This window comes from Phyllobates terribilis, unplaced genomic scaffold (genome assembly GCF_046119375.1).
Source record: "Phyllobates terribilis strain yellow unplaced genomic scaffold, ASM4611937v1 Scaffold_3__8_contigs__length_932513732, whole genome shotgun sequence".
Lineage (NCBI taxonomy): Eukaryota > Metazoa > Chordata > Amphibia > Anura > Dendrobatidae > Phyllobates > Phyllobates terribilis.
The window spans coordinates 616,569,180-616,585,354 of NW_027362763.1; the positions used below are offsets into that span (position 1 = coordinate 616,569,180).

Here is a 16,175-nt window from a genome sequence, read left to right on the forward strand (position 1 = left end):
TCTCCCTTCATCGATGAAGTATTTTAATTTGAATCTTACTGGCAATGTGAAGACCCTTTGCTGTCTATTCCAAAGTTCTCCCTAATAACAAAGAGGGTCTCCATAACAAACCCTATCCCACCTCTACCTTCCCTCATCCTCCCTTCTTTTGAAGTCCACTCTGTCCGACTCTACTCCCCCTCAAACTTCCAAGTGGCTGTCATATACAGACCTCTGGGTCCAGTCACTGCCTTTATTGACCAATTCCCCACCTGGCTTCTCCACTTTCTCTCTGCTGACATTCCCACCCTCATCATGGGCGATTTCAACATCCCCACTAACACACACCAGTCAGCAGCATCCAAACTCCTGTCGCTCACTTCTTCTTTTGGACTTACTCAGTAGTCCTCTTCAGCCACTCACACAGACGGACACACACTAGACCTCATCTTCACCCGACTCTGCTCCCTATCCAACCTCTCAATCTCCCCTCTCCCCCTATCTGACCACCATCTACTCACTTTCTCATCCCTGTCCTCCTGTCACCCATGTCCAGCAACTAGCACACCCACACTGGAACCTTGCACATACACTGTGTTCCAAATTATTATGCAAATAATATTTTCGCAGATTTTCCCAAATTACCTATATGAATTGCAGTCATTGTAATTTTCCAGTCAAATAACTATTTGAGTACAATTGAAAGGTTTTTGTACAAACTGCCTATGATAACAGTATATTTAAAAAAAAATAAAAAACTCAAACTGCAATCAAAATGCATGTTCCAAATTATTATGCACAGCAGAGTTTTCAACCTTTTCATTTTAATAAAGAACAAAAAAATGGTCATTTTTGAAATTATAAGCATTAGCAGGTTATTACAAACTGAAATCAAACAGTTTTCAACTCAAAACTTTATTCTAGGTGATGTTACATTTGCACATAGGACAAAACAATTGCAGCAGAAACCATCCAAAACCTGACAAATTCAATGGACGAGAGAGTTCAGAAGCTCCTTTCGGACAAAGGGTCCTATGTGAAAATGTAACATCACCTAGAATAAAGATTTGAGTTGAAAACTGTTTGATTTCAGTTTGTAATAACCTGCTAATGCTTATAATTTCAAAAATGACCATTTTTTTGTTCTTTATTAAAATGAAAAGGTTGAAAACTCTGCTGTGCATAATAATTTGGAACATGCATTTTGATTGCAGTTTGAGTTTTTTATTTTTTTTTAAATATACTGTTATCATAGGCAGTTTGTACAAAAACCTTTCAATTGTACTCAAATAGTTATTTGACTGGAAAATTACAATGACTGCAATTCATATAGGTAATTTGGGAAAATCTGCGAAAATATTATTTGCATAATAATTTGGAACACAGTGTATAGACACCCACCTTGGCAGATTACCAGTCCGGGCCAGTGGACAACCCCTTTAAGGATAGGACTGGAGTATATTTTTGTCATATTTTGCTTTTTTTTTTTTAAAGAAAAGGAGAGGGGGGATACACACATATCAAACAGACTTCAAAAAAAGGTGCAAACGGAAAGGTAAATGTACTGCAAACGAAAGATACTTGACATAAACCTCAGGCCCATATGAAATAAGGAATCAAGCCCAAAATATTTCTACTCAGCCACAAGAGGAAAATAAAAAAAATCCATCTTATTCTGATAATATCACATCAATGACAGGTTACATTTAATGCACGCACTCTTCCATGAGATTAGCTCCAGCCTCCAGCCTTTGCCACGTTCACAGCCCTGAGGTGAATTGTAGTCAGCCACCATTACTATTATATACAGCTCCACACACAAAAGATGAAGTAAGTGTTCCTTCCCCACCCCGGGCTGTTGCCATCACCCCTCCTCACACACAGAGCCCGGGAAAGTCCTCCTCAAGCACAGAAGGGGGCAGGCTTCAGCTTCATCAGCTCAGCACAGCAAGGGAATATAGTCAGCGATGACGGGGATTATGGCATTCCACACTGGCCAGGCTTTTTTTTCTAACTTCCTTATGGAGCTGATTGACAGCAAAACTGGAGAGCGCAGTATATAAATGATTGGGAGCCCCAGCCTCCGCATTCTCCACAGGACAGACGTGAGAGACGTCTGAGGAAGCCATTACAGCGGCGCTTTCAGTGGATGATACACTATTCCTAGCACGGTCTCAGCTGCAGGTAAGAAACGTGGGACTCAGCTGACATAGTTGGACTTTTTTTCTTTTCTTATTTGGAGCCTATAGACCCAGACGCGTATATATATATATAATGTGTATATATATATGTATGTGTATATATATATATAGAGGGGAGTAGGGCTGGCTTTCGGATAGTGGAGGCTTAGTTGGCGGCAGTGCTCCGCGCTGGCTGATTCTCACTCTTGTTGCTGATCTGATCCAGTTGCTCTCTGGCCCTGAAGGGCTGCAGGGGGAGACTGACTGCTGGAGATGAGGCTACATTCGCTCTGGCTATACATAAAAACATAGGTTTTGGATTCAGTTAGAGAAAAGTAGAATATTTCTGCTCAGTTGGGCATCACTTTACTTGTATGCATCACTATTCATTATAGACTTTGCTTTCTTGCAATATTAAAAATATGCTTTTATGTATAAATAGTTATGAAATACTTGACTTTATGTCATATTCAGTCCTGCGATTTATGCCTTCAAGTCTGATAGATTTTATTGTACCCCATCCCTATTGTGTCCTCCTAAGGATAATTCTATATAGGGGACCTAATTCATTCACATCTGCTGGAAATTTTAATTGAGGGTTTTGGATGGATTGATGCCTGATGACTTACTGGAAGGAAAGGAAAACACTAAATGCTAAAACTGACCTGCCATTATGATTCTCCTGGTCATTACGAGTTCGTAGATCCCAAACATGTATAAGGTCGGGTTTTTTTAAGTAGTGAAAAGAAATATCCAAAGTTTCTAAAACAAAAAAGTGCCATTTTTCATGATCTGGAGGTGGGTGATAGCTTATTTTTTGTGTGCCAAGCTGACGTTTTATTGATACCATTTTGGTGTAGATACAATGTTTTGATTGGCCGTTATTGCAATGTTGCGGCGACCAAAAAACATAATGCTGGCGTTTTTTTTTTTTTTTTCTCGTTACGCCGTTTACCAATCATATTAATTCTTTTTGTTACATTAATCAGACGATTCTGCACGCAACAATACCATATATGTGTATTTTTGATTCTTTTTTTTTTTTAATTGTTTTATTTTGAATCAATAGTCTCCTTAGGAGACTTGAAGCTGTGATCATTTGATCGCCTGTGCTTAAGCACTGCTATGTGTAGCAGAATTGATCATCTGCTATGAGCGCCGGCCACGGGGTGGCGCTTATAGCAGATCTGCAAAGAAAAGCGCATGGGTCTCATACAGACTCAAGGTTGTCATGCCAACCTATCGACGCCCCGCGATCATGTGACGGGCGCCCTGATGGTCATGTCTTATGACACGCTTCTGATGTGGCCATGGCAAATGCTGCTGTCGGAGTTTGACAGCGGCATTTATAATAATAATCATTTTTATTTTTATAGCGCCAGCATATTCCGCAGCACTTTACAATTTTGGGGGGGGACTTGAACAGACAAAAAGACATTACCAAATAAGCATAACTCAGATATTAAAAGGAGTGAGGGCTGTGCTTTCAAGCTTACAGTCTATGAGGAAATAGGGGGGGACATAAAAGGTAAAATGTACAGATATTGTATAATACAGCCATAATATGCTACATAGGGTAAGTCCATAACACTACATGAACTGGTTGCCAGCCAGTATGTGTACAGTACAGACAGAGGCTAATCAGTGCATGGATATAATGAACATGATTTTGAAGAACATTTTGATATGGGCCAAACTGGGACAGTTAGACAAGTGTGTTAAGGCGATAGGCCAGTATAAAGAAATGAGTTTTTAGGGCATTTAACATGTTAACAGCCGCGGGTGGATCACGATTCCACCTGCAGCTGTTAGGCTGTGTGCCCACGATACGTTTTTTAAGCGTTTCCGCAGCAGCAAAAACAGAAACGCTTAAAAACCGCATGGTAGAAGGTCTGCCATGGTCCCCAATGATAATCCGCATGTGCTGTGCACATGCTGCGGAAATTTCCGCTGCGGATTATCATTGCGGAAAAAAACGCAGCACTACCAATTATTTTGCGGAAGTGCTGCTTTTTCACTGCCATTGACTTGCATTAGATCGCATGGATTACGCATCACTGTTTATGTAGATGACATTCCATGCGTTCTAATGTGCGGATGGTACCCAGGTCTAGAGAAGAGGAGACTCTCCTCCGGATCCGAGTACCATAGAAAACGGTAAAAAAAAGAATAAAATAAATACTTGCCTTCTGGCGGCCCCCGATGCGCTCCTCCTCTCATGCCGGCAGTTTGCGATGGACTGAAGGACCTGCGCTGACGTCATAGTCATGTGACCGGTCACGCGACGCTGACGTCGGCAGGTCCTTCAGTGTAACGCGATCTGCCTGCAGCCGGGACGGTGTAGCAAGGCACCGGGTTGCATCCGAGGTTAAGTATATATTTATTTTTTATTTTTGGACATTCTCTCGGGTCACGCTATATAAATCCATGCTGTTTGCATGGATTTATATAGTGTGACCAAGTTGTCAAGCACTTTCCAAGTGATGCTAAAATCGCTTGAAAAGCGCTTGACCACCCGCATGCGGAAATGCATGTGAAGAATGCTTCACATCCGCATGTCCCTGGCAGGAAAAACGCATCTGCCTTCGACACGGTGGACCATTCCCTCTTACTAAAAACTCTCTCCTCTCTCGGCATCACAGACTTGGCCCTATCCTGGATCTCCTCATACCTAACAGACCGGACATTCAGTGTCTCCCGCTCACACACCACCTCCTCATCTCACCCCCTATCTGTCGGAGTCCCCCAAGGTTCAGTTCTAGGACCCCTGCTCTTCTCCATCTACACCTTAGGCCTGGGACAGCTCATAGAGTCTCATGGCTTTCATTATCACCTCTATGCTGACGACACACAGATCTACCTCTCTGGACCTGATATCACCTACTTACTAACCAAAATCCCACAATGTCTGTCTGCTATTTCATCCTTTTTCTCTGCTAGATTTCTAAAACTTAACATGGACAAAACAGAATTCATCATCTTTCCGCCATCTCATTCAACCCCCCCAACTGACCTATCCATCATAGTCAGTCCTTCAGGCTCGCTGCCTTGGGGTAACCCTGGACTCTGAACTCTCCTTCAAACCACATATCCAAGCCCTTTCCACTTCCTGCCTACTCCAACTCAAAAATATCTCCCGGATCCGCACATTCCTCAACTATGAATCTGCAAAAACACTAGTGCACGCCCTCATCATCTTCCGCCTTGACTACTGCAACCTCCTGCTCTATGGCCTCCCTTCCAACACTCTTGCACCCCTCCAATCCATCCTAAACTCTGCTGCCCGACTAATCCACCTGTCCCCCCGCTATTCCCCGGCCTCTTCTCTCTGTCAATCTCTTCACTGGCTCCCCATTGCCCAGAGACTCCAGTTCAAAACCCTAACCATGACATACAAAGCCATTCACAACCTGTCTCCTCCATATATCTCTGACCTAGTCTCCCGCTACATACCCGCACGCAACCTCCGATCCTCACAAGATCTCCTTCTCTACTCCCCTCTTATCTCCTCCTCCCACAATCGCATGCAAGATTTCTCCCGTGCTTCCCCCCTACTCTGGAACTCTCTACCCCAACACATCAGACTCTCGTCGACCGTGGAAACCTTCAAAAAGAGCCTGAAGATCCACCTCTTCCGACAAGCCTGCAACCTGCAGTAACCACCACTCCACAAATAATGCTGCACGACCAGCTCTACCCTCACCTACTGTATCCTCACCCTTCCCTTGTAGACTGTGAGCCCTCGCGGGCAGGGTCCTCGCTCCTCCTGTACCAGTCGCCGTCACATTGTGTTCAAGATTATTGTAATTGTTCTTGTATGTATACCCCTTCTTCACATGTAAAGTGCCATGGAATAAATGGCACTATAATAATAAATAATAATAATAATGTACAATCCGCATAAGTTTTTTCTGCCAGGGGAGATGCAGAAACGCTCAGGAAAAATCCGGAGCATTTCTGCATTGTGGGCACATAGCCTTAGGATCAGTTGTCATGTGCCTGAAAACATGCGGGCTCAGCGCCGGAGCCCGCATGGAGTGCAAGAAAACGACCTATGACGTACCTATACGTCATAGGTCATGAGAGTAAAGAACGCTGGTCTTCAATGAATGTACCAAATTAAAAGTGTGGCATTCTATAATAAATAAAAACTTTTCACATTTGCCATTTTCAGTATGTTATCCTTTAAAGGGGTTGTCTGATACTTTTTTTCAAGTTGCCCAATGTATTCAGCATGTATCTCTGTAAATACCTTGTGTTGCAGATAATGCCTGTGAGCGGTCACTGGCCGCTCACAGGCCTCACGTGACCCCCGGCTGCAGCCGGCGCTGACATCCGCTAACGTCATGACAAGTCCAGGCTGCAGCCGAGAGTCCCTCTTCCGCTTTCCACCGGTGGCTGCTGGGTTGTGGGCGGGGTTATTCCCCTGCATCACAACTGGCATCCACCGCGCGCTCTCCCTCTCCCCATTCGTTGGGAAAGCGCGCGGTGGATGCTGGGTGTGACTCGGTGGGGTAAACCCACCCACAACCCAGAAGCCACCGCGGAGACCCCAGCGCTGAGTCATGTCATGCCTCACTTGTCGTGACATAATCGCGGGGTCACGTGATGCCTGTGAGCGGCCACCGATAGCGCCGCTCACAGGAATTATCAGCAACACAAGGTATTTACAAATATACTTATGCCCACACGCTGAATACATTGGGCAATTTAAAAAAGTTGTACTTTTTTTTTTTTTTTTTTAAATTACCTGTTTTTTTTCTTTCTAGTTTTATTGATACAATGTAAGCATACCATATCAAGAGTTATAAGAGGAAAATATTTGCTTCTGTGAAAAATGTATTTTCTGAAAATACAAATTTCAGTACAAATTTGTGTATATATTTGGGCTTAAAAATTAAAGTTTTGTAAATGAAGCTCCATAAAAACATGTATGCAAGGAGTGATTACAGTTTAACCTCTGTTCAAACCTGCGTTTAGGTTATGTGCACACGATGCGTATTTAATGCATTTCAGCGGCTCTTTTTCCGCCGCGGAAACGCTTTAAAAACGCTTGTTAATGGTCTGCCATGTATAGAAATAGTAATGTGCGGTGCACATGATGCAGAAATTTCCGCTCTGGATTACCATTGCGGTAAAAATCCCGGCGATTCCGCGGTGAATTCGCACCCGTTGACTTGCATTGAATCGCAGCAAACCCACAGGTAGAATATCTATACCTGCGGAATTGCTGGGTATCAATGAAAATCAATAGACACAAAATCGCGCCGGAAACGCGCTGTAGGTGGTACCCGTGTCGGGAGAGGAGGCTACTCCTCTCATCCGACCACCACACTGGCTGATAACAGCGAGAGCAGTGTGGATGGGAGGAGCATCAGTCTGCTCTGCCCAGCCCTCGTTCCCGCAGTAGTAAAAAAAAAAAAAGAAAAAAAAAGTTAAAATAAACCTTTATACTCACCTGTCTGTGCAGCAGCATGTATACTGATGGAGTGATTTTACACCCCTGTCAGTATACATTGATATCTTCTACAGCAGTAACATCAGTGATGGCTGATGTCACTGCTGTAGAAGTGACCCAGATCACCGTGTGACACTCGGCGTAATTGTGGACTGCGTCGTTGACGGAGGACAGGTGAGGGATATGGTTGTTTATTTTTTCACGTTTTTTTCAGGAGATCGAGGACTTTGCGGATGGAGGGTAATAAAAAAAATTGTAGAACTGTGTGTGTAGTATTTTAACTTTATTTTGGCCGTGTATTTATTGAAAAAGCGGCGACCATTTTACTACGCGATTAGTAATGGGGGCGTCTTATAGACGCCCTCCATTACTAACCTGGGCTTCACGTCAGCCACCAATACAAGGCTGACGTGAACCCCAACCCCATTGCCCCACTCGCTACCACTACAGGGCAGTGGGAAGAGCGGAGGCTAAGCACCTAATCTTATGGATGCACCATTTCTGTGACTGCTGACGGGTGATATTAATAGCCGCTGAGGGGGCTAGTATCCATGGTCCCTTCCCTGGCTATTAATATCAGCCCCCATCTGTCTAGTTTAGCCTTTTCTGGTTAGATTTTATAGGGAGACCCCACATCAATTTTTTTCTGGGGTCCCCTTGTAATCTAGCCAGTAAAGGCTAAACAAACAGCTGTGGGTTGTTACTAATAGCCAGGGAACATTGTTGGCTAATGGCCCCTTCCCCTGCTACTGGCTATCAGCCCCCAGCGTTCGGCTTTCCCTCTGCTGGTTATAAAAATGACACGGGAGCCCACGCCATTTTTTTTTTAAATTTTAGGCTCTGTGCCCAAAATACAGACGTAGCAGCGGTTTGGACGTACATTTTTTCTGCATCAAAAACGTAATGCATGAAAATGATCTTGCTGCGGAATGCACGGTTCTTCTTCTTGAACCATGGAAGGAAGTGCTGTTTGAGAAACTCAACATACATTATGGAGTTCATCTTTACCCCTTCAGGGATCCTAAAAGGGCCGACAATCTCTCTCCTCATGATTCCAGCCCAAAACATTACTCCACCTCCTCCTTGTTAGCCCGTAGCTGTGCTTGCATGGGGTGTCCATCAACCAGGCATCCTCCACTCCATCCATCTGGACCATCGAGATCATTTCATGCATGATAATGCCCCGTCTCATGCTGCACATAACACATCTGCATCTCTGGCTGCTATGGGCATAAAAGGGGACAAACTTATGGTGTGGCACCCATGCTCCCCTGACCTCAACCCCATTGAGAACCTCTGGAGCATCATTAAAAGGAGTGTCTATGATGGCGGGAGGCAGTTCACATCTAAGCAACAGCTCTGGGAGGGTATTCTGTCCTCATGCAAAACAATTGAAGCAGAAACCATCCAAAACCTGACAAATTCAATGGACGAGAGAGTTCAGAAGCTCCTTTCGAACAAGGGTCCTATGTGCAAATGTAACATCACCTAGAATAAAGTTTTGAGTTGAAAACTGTTTGATTTCAGTTTGTAATAACCTGCTAATGCTTATAATTTCAAAAATGACCATTTTTTTGTTCTTTATTAAAATGAAAAGGTTGAAAACTCTGCTGTGCATAATAATTTGGAACATGCATTTTGAGTGCAGTTTGAGTTTTTTATTTTTTTTAAAATATACTGTTATCATAGGCAGTTTGTACAAAAACCTTTCAATTGTACTCAAATAGTTATTTGACTGGAAAATTACAATGACTACAATTCATATAGGTAATTTGGGAAAATCTGAGAAAATATTATTTGCATAATAATTTGGAACACAGTGTACACGTTCATCAAGATGTTACAGAATGGAAAATGAATTTGTCCTGGTTATATCAAGGACTGGATGATACAGTTGTGCTCAAAAGTTTACATACCCCGGCAGAATTTTTGCTTTCTTGGCATTGTTTCAGAGAATAGGAATGATAACAAAATAACTTTTTCTCCACTCATGGTTATTGGTTGGGTGAAGCCATTTATTGTCAATCTACTGTATTTTCTCTTTTTAATTCTTAATGACAACCAAAAACATCCAAATGACCCTGATTAAAAGTTCACATACCCCAGTTCTTAATACCGTGTATTGCACCCTTTTACATTAATGACAGCTTGAAGTCTTTTGTGCTAGTTGTGGATGGAGTTCTTTATTTTCTCAGATGGTAAAGCTGCCCATTCTTCTTGGGAAAAAGCCTCCAGTTCCTGTAAATTTCTGGGCTGTATAGCATGAACTGTGCGCTTGAGATCTCCCCAGAGTGGCTCAATGATATTGAGGTCAGGAAACTGAGATGGCCACTCCAGAACCTTTACTTTGTTCTGCTGTAGCCAATAACAGGTCGACTTGGCCTTGTGTTTTTGATCATTGTCATGTTGGAACGTCCAAGTACGTCCCAGGTGAGCTTCCGGGCTGATGAGTGCAAATTTGCCTCCAGTATTTTCTGATAACGTGCTGCATTCATCTTTCCTTCAACTTTCACCAAGTTTCCTGTGCCTTTATAGCTCACACATCCCCAAAACATTAGCGATCCACCTCCGTGCTTTACTGTAGGAATGGTGTTGCTTTCATCATAGGACTTGTTGACCTCTCTCCAAATGTAATGTTTATGGTTGTGTCCAAAAAGTTCAATTTTGGTCTCATAACTCCATATTACCTTGTTCCAGAAGTTTTGAGGCTTGTTTCTGTGCTGTTGGGCGTATTGTAGGCGAGATACTTTGTGGCATTTGTGCAGTAATGTCTTTCTTCTGTCGACTCAACCATGCAGCCAATTTTTCTTCAAGTGCCTCCTTATTGTGAATCTTGAAACAGCCACATCGCTTGTTTTCAGAGAGTCCTGAATTTCAGCTTATGTTATTTTGGGGTTTTTCTTTGCATCCTGAACAATTTTCCTGGCAGTTGTGGCCAAAATTTTTGTTGGTCTACCTGACCGTGGTTTGGTTTTTACAGAGCCCCTGATTTTCCATTTGTTAATCACAGTTTGAACGCTACTGACTGGCATTATCAATTTGTTGGATATCTTTTTGTATCCCATTCCTGTGTTATACAGTTCAACTACCTTTTCCCGTAGATCTGTTGTCAATTCTTTTGCTTTCCCCATGACTCACAATCAAAAAGCACCAGTGGCTGGATGAAAGATGCAAGAGTCTGTCTGGATCCCAGAAATTCACTCAGCTTTTATGCACCCACTGATTTCAAGCAAACAGGTCACAGGTGAGGATGTTACCTTTAGTAGCCATTCAAACCCATTTGTGTCAAATTCTGTGAATATTATCAGGCCAATATCACCAGGGTATGTGAACTTTTGATCAGGGTCATTTGGATGTTTTTGGTTGTCATTAAGATTTAAAAAGAGAAAACACAGTAGTTTGACAATTAATGGCTTCACCCAATCAATAACTATGAGTGGAGAAAGAAAAAGTTTTTTTGCTATCATTCATATTTTCTGAAACAAGGCCAAGAACGCAAAAATTCTGCCGGGGTATGTAAACTTTTGAGCACAACTGTAATATACTACAAGCAGCTAAAACACAAAAAGGGCCTAAGAGGTTAACTGCCTCACATATGTTGAGCCACAGTAAGTGTGAGTCTAAAGATTAACATTCAATTTTTTAAGGACTTTTCATATGCAATTCTTTATCAGGCTACAGCCCCACTATCAGTATTTGATCAGTATTTTTCTCCCTCTCCCATGACAGCACCACGCAAAGGGGATCTGCCCTTCTAGGACAGGAAACTTACAGATAAAAAGGGTGGTACCTCTCCCCGCATCAGTTGGTTACCTGTCCTTTATGGGGAACCTACAGTTCGGTACCTGGAAAAGAAGATTACCTTTAAAGAAGATCCAGGCCTAGCCATATAGCAGGGGTCCCCTGCCTCCGCCAGTGCAGTCATCTGAAGCGTCACCTCTGGGTCCGGCAGGCCTACAGGGTGAGCAGAAGAGCGCGGCCGCGGCATTACGTTGTTGGTGTCGGGCTTCTGGGCATTCCATCGGTGCATGCGCGGGAACGTGCCAGAGGCGCTTCCTCGTGACGCTGCCGAAAAGGGGCGTGACTGGAAGTAATACCCGGCACGGAGCTGAGGGGGGGGGGTTGGATGAAAGAAATGAGGCTCCCACCTTAAAAAGGGAACATGGAGCACAGTGATGCTCTGCATGGCAGCTGTGGAGCAGCTCATCCAGATGAAGGGAGCCACAGAGCGGAAGACTGTAGAGGTTCCTCTTCAGCAACCAGGCAAGGATCCTTCCCATTGTCATGGTTGTGGCAGTGGAAGCGGAAGATTTGGCAGGTCTACCCAGCACAGCTGGTTCCTCCACCTACCCCGGTACCCCTGGTTGCGTCAGATTGGTAAGAGATCTTCATGAATGTTCACCTTCTTTAATTAGGGCCCCCCTTTTTCTTCTCTTTTAGGGAAGAAAAAGCGTAGGCTAGACTAAGGACATGATTTGTGCCCTCTACCCTGAAGAACTGCCTGCTTTGTATCTTAAAAGACTCTGCAGTTCTTGCTTAGAGCAGACGATCTCTGAAGAAACCCCAAGATTTGCATCTGAGATTAGATCTACAGTGAAATCGGAGGTGGAGAATACCTTTAGATCTTTACAAGGGGGTAAAAGAAGGAAGCATAAGAAAAGTAGAGCCCCTTCCCCTATCACTGCATCCAGTAGATCATAGGACGATGGGGATTCAGAATCTTCTAGCTCTTCCTCGTATTCTTCCTCATCTCATGAAGATAGGGTGAGTGGAATTGTTTTCCCATAGATCAAGCCAATAGTCTGGTTAAGGCGGTAAGGTCCACTATGGGGCGAATGGATCCATGTCCGGAGAAATACATTGAGGACATCATGTTTGGTGGGTTGGATCAGAAAAGACGTAGAGCTTTTCCGCTAAATGAGAAAGTCTGGTCCCTAATTAAAAAGGAATGGGATAGAAAGGAAAGGAAAAATCTTTTTACCCCTAAAAGGAAATATCCATTTGATGACCCCGTCTGTTCCTTTTGGGAAAAAGCCCCGAAATTAGATGTGGCCATTGCTAAGACCTCTAAAAAATGTTCCCTTCTCTTCGAGGATATGGGGGTACTGAAGGATCCCCTAGATAAAAAGGCTGACTCCTTCTTAAAAGGATCTTGGGAAGCCTCGGGAGGGGGGCTTAAGCCCACTGTCGCTGTTACCTGCACGGCGAGATCTCCGCTCCGGGAAAAGGTGTCTAGGGATAAGGCTTTGGATACCATCCCCCTAATGTGTGGTCCTGCTGCCTTTTTGGCTGATGCTTCAGCTGACTCCGTTAGGTTGGCTGCCAGATCCGCAGCTTTCTCCAACGCAAATTGTGTTCTATTCCCTGTGATGGTGAGTTTTTGTTCAGCCCCACTCTAGATGATTTTCTAGATAAAACAGGGGATAATAACAAGCGTTTTCCCACCCTCTCCATACCATCATATATAAAATCTTTTCAGAGTAGGAAGTTTATCCGTAGGAAGCCCCATAAAGAGCAGGATAAGTGGGAAGACAGGAGGAAAAAGAACAGAGGGTTCATGTTTAGTGGTCCCTCCAATGATAATAGGAAGTCCTCCCAATGAAGTTTTTCCCCAGGTGCCAGGAAGGTTATCTCTTTCTTCTGGCCTGGGAAAAGATCTCTAGCAGTGCCTGGATTTTGGACCTGATAAAATCAGGTCTGGAATTACATTTCACATAAGTCCCCAAATTACCATTTTTGGAGTGACTCCTCTACGGACCACAGTAAGGCTATGTGCGCACGATCAGTATTTGAAGCAGAATTTTCCTGAGTGTTTGTGCATCTCCTTGGCAGGAAAAACGCTGTAGAAAAATCGCGCATTTTTGATGCGTTTTTCGAAGCATTTTTGTACATCAATGAATGCTTTTAGGAGATAAATAAAGTTATTTGGTGGGACATTGCTTGAACCCTTGGATTAACCTCAGAACTGGGGTGAGTATATTGATTAATTTAAATTATTAAAGAATGTGTCTGTTGTATTTCAAATAAAGTGTTTGCTCTGTGTCTGTGTGTTTATTTAACTCTTTACTTTAATTAGGTTTGGTCATGAAAAGGTCTGATTGACAACTTGTCATTACCCAACAAAAGAGCTAGGTGTCAGCTATTCCCATTCACCCAATCTTCATTAGCATTTTTATTCACGTAATTTATGCAGCAGCTGTGAGCTGCTACTCTTAGCCTGGGAAGGTGCCATTTGCAAACATGGTCCCTGGCTATAATTAACAGCTCACAGCTGTTTAGTTAGCCGCTTTGTCCCCACGAACATCAACAAGAAGCACTTTGGACGCATCGTATTTTTGTTGCGTCCAAAACGCAGTGTTCTAATTCCGCACTATTGTCGATACATGTGAATTCACTGCATATAATGACACTTCAATTGGTCAAAATCTGCAGGGGACAATAGCGTGTTCGCTACAGAAGTTGACACTCTGCGGGTGAGTTTTGGTACGTGGCCATGATCAGGAGCCGCTGCAGGTTTTGCATGTTTATATAGCGTCAAACCCGCAGCGTCCAGATAGTACAGCATAGCCGATGGGATGTCTAGAAATCCCATGTCCACTATGCATGCATCAGAGGCTGCGGATCACCCGTGGACACTGACATGTGGTGCGTATTTCAGGACCGCAGCATGTCAAATTCTCCCGTGGAGGCTCATGGAGTGCTAGTGTCTGCAACAGAAATTTGACCACTAGACTGTATTGAATGTGGTAAATCCGCATGGTTCAGTGAACACGTGGATTTACCTGCGTTCAATAGAACGCAGCGGTTTGGATGCAGCAAAAATATGCGTCCAAAGCACTGCTACGTCCGGATCGTGGGCAAAGAGCCTAAATTTAAAAAAAAAATGGGGTGGGCTCCCGCGTCATTTTTATAACCAGCAGAGGGAGTACCCGGGAAAGGGGCCATTAGCCAACAATGTTCCCTGGCTATAAATATCAGCCCACAGCTGTTTGTTTAGCCTTTACTGTTAGATTACAAGGGGGACCCCAGAAATAAATTGATGTGGTGTCCTCCTATAAAATCTAACCAGAAAAGGCTAAACAGACAGCTGCGGGCTGATATTAATAGCCAGAGAAGGGGCCATGGATACTAGCCCCCTCCGCGGCTATCAATATCACCCCTCAGCAGTCCCAGAAACGGTGCATGCATAAGATGCACCAAATCTGGTGCTTAGCCTCCTCTCTTCCCACTTCCTTGTAGCAGTGGCGAGTGGAGTAATGGGGTTGGGGTTCACGTCAGCCTCGTATTGGCGGCTGACGTGAAGCCCAGATTAGTAATGGAGGGTGTCTATTAGACTCCCCCATTACTAACCGCGTAGTAAAGTGGTTGCCACTTTTTCAATAAAAGACACAGCCAAAATAAAGTATTTTAATGAAATAAACACACGATTTAATTTTTTTTTTTATTACTTTCTTGGTCCCCGAAGCCTTTAATCTTCTGAAAAAAAAACATAAAAACACAGCAACTATATTCCTCACCTGTCCGCCGTCACGACGCAGTCCACGAATCCATCACAATTGTCCCACGACGATTTGTGTCACCTCTACAGCAGTGACATCAGTCATCCATGATGTCACTGCTGTAGAAGACAGCAATGTACACTGACAAGGAGTGTAAAATCACTTCTGGCAGTGCACATTGCTATGGGAGTGAGGTCACTGGGGTTGATCAGCTGATCAGCCCCAGTGAGCTTACCACCATGGGAACATTCTTCAAAATATTCCCATGGTGAGGTCACGTCAGCTGATCGCTCACGTGACCGCAGGTCCTGGAAGCACAGTATACTGCTATACGGGGGGCACCAGACAGGTGAGTGTAAGGTTTTTTTTTTTTACTTTTTTCTCGTTTTTTTTTTTTTACCACGGGCATGCCGGCTCTGCTGAGGAGAACTACTGCTCCCCTCAGCAGCGCCGCTCTCGTTGTGATCAGCGGGAGTGGCAGTTGGATCAGATGAGCAGTAGTCCTGTTCTCCCGACCCATCATGAGGTCACTGGGGTTGATCAGCTGATCAGCTCCGGTGAGCTTACCACCATGGAAATATTCTTCAAAATATTCCCATGGTGAGGTCATGTCAGCTGATCGCTCACGTGACCGCAGTTTTTTTTTTATTTTTACTTTTTTCTTCTTTTTTTTTTACAGCGGGCACACCGGCTCTGCTGAGGAGAACTACTGCTCCCCTCAGCAGCGCCACTCTCGTTGTTATCCGTGGGAGTGGCAGTCGGATGAGAGGAGCAGTAGTCCTCTTCTCCTGACCCGGGTACCACTTGCACCGCGTTTCCGCAGTGAGGTCACTGGGGTTGATCAGCTGAAGATCAGCTGATCAGCCCTGGTGAGTTTACCACCATGGGAACATTTTTCCAAATATTTCCGTGGTGAGGTCACGTCAGCTGATCGCTCACGTGACTGCAAGTCCTGGAAACACAGTATACTGCTGGGAGCAAGCGTGCTCCCAACAGTGTGCTGCCGGGAGGAGAGCATCGCCAGGACTGAGAACCAGGAGGACACTGGGGTGGGGGCAG

At 44.1% G+C, this 16,175-nt stretch overlaps 1 protein-coding gene across 3 annotated transcripts in view; it reads left to right on the forward strand.

Moving 5' to 3' along the window:
* Window positions 1-1,908: 1,908 nt before the first annotated feature.
* Window positions 1,909-16,175, forward strand: part of THBS2 (thrombospondin 2) — a 1,066,666-nt gene continuing 1,052,399 nt past the window's right edge. Inside the window, exon 1 of one of the 3 annotated variants that reach the window (XM_073671497.1) lies at window positions 1,909-2,163. The gene's annotated coding sequence lies outside the window, so the exon portion shown is untranslated. The remainder of the gene's footprint in view (window positions 2,164-16,175) is intronic. The other 2 variants (XM_073671496.1, XM_073671498.1) reach the window with 2 other exon arrangements.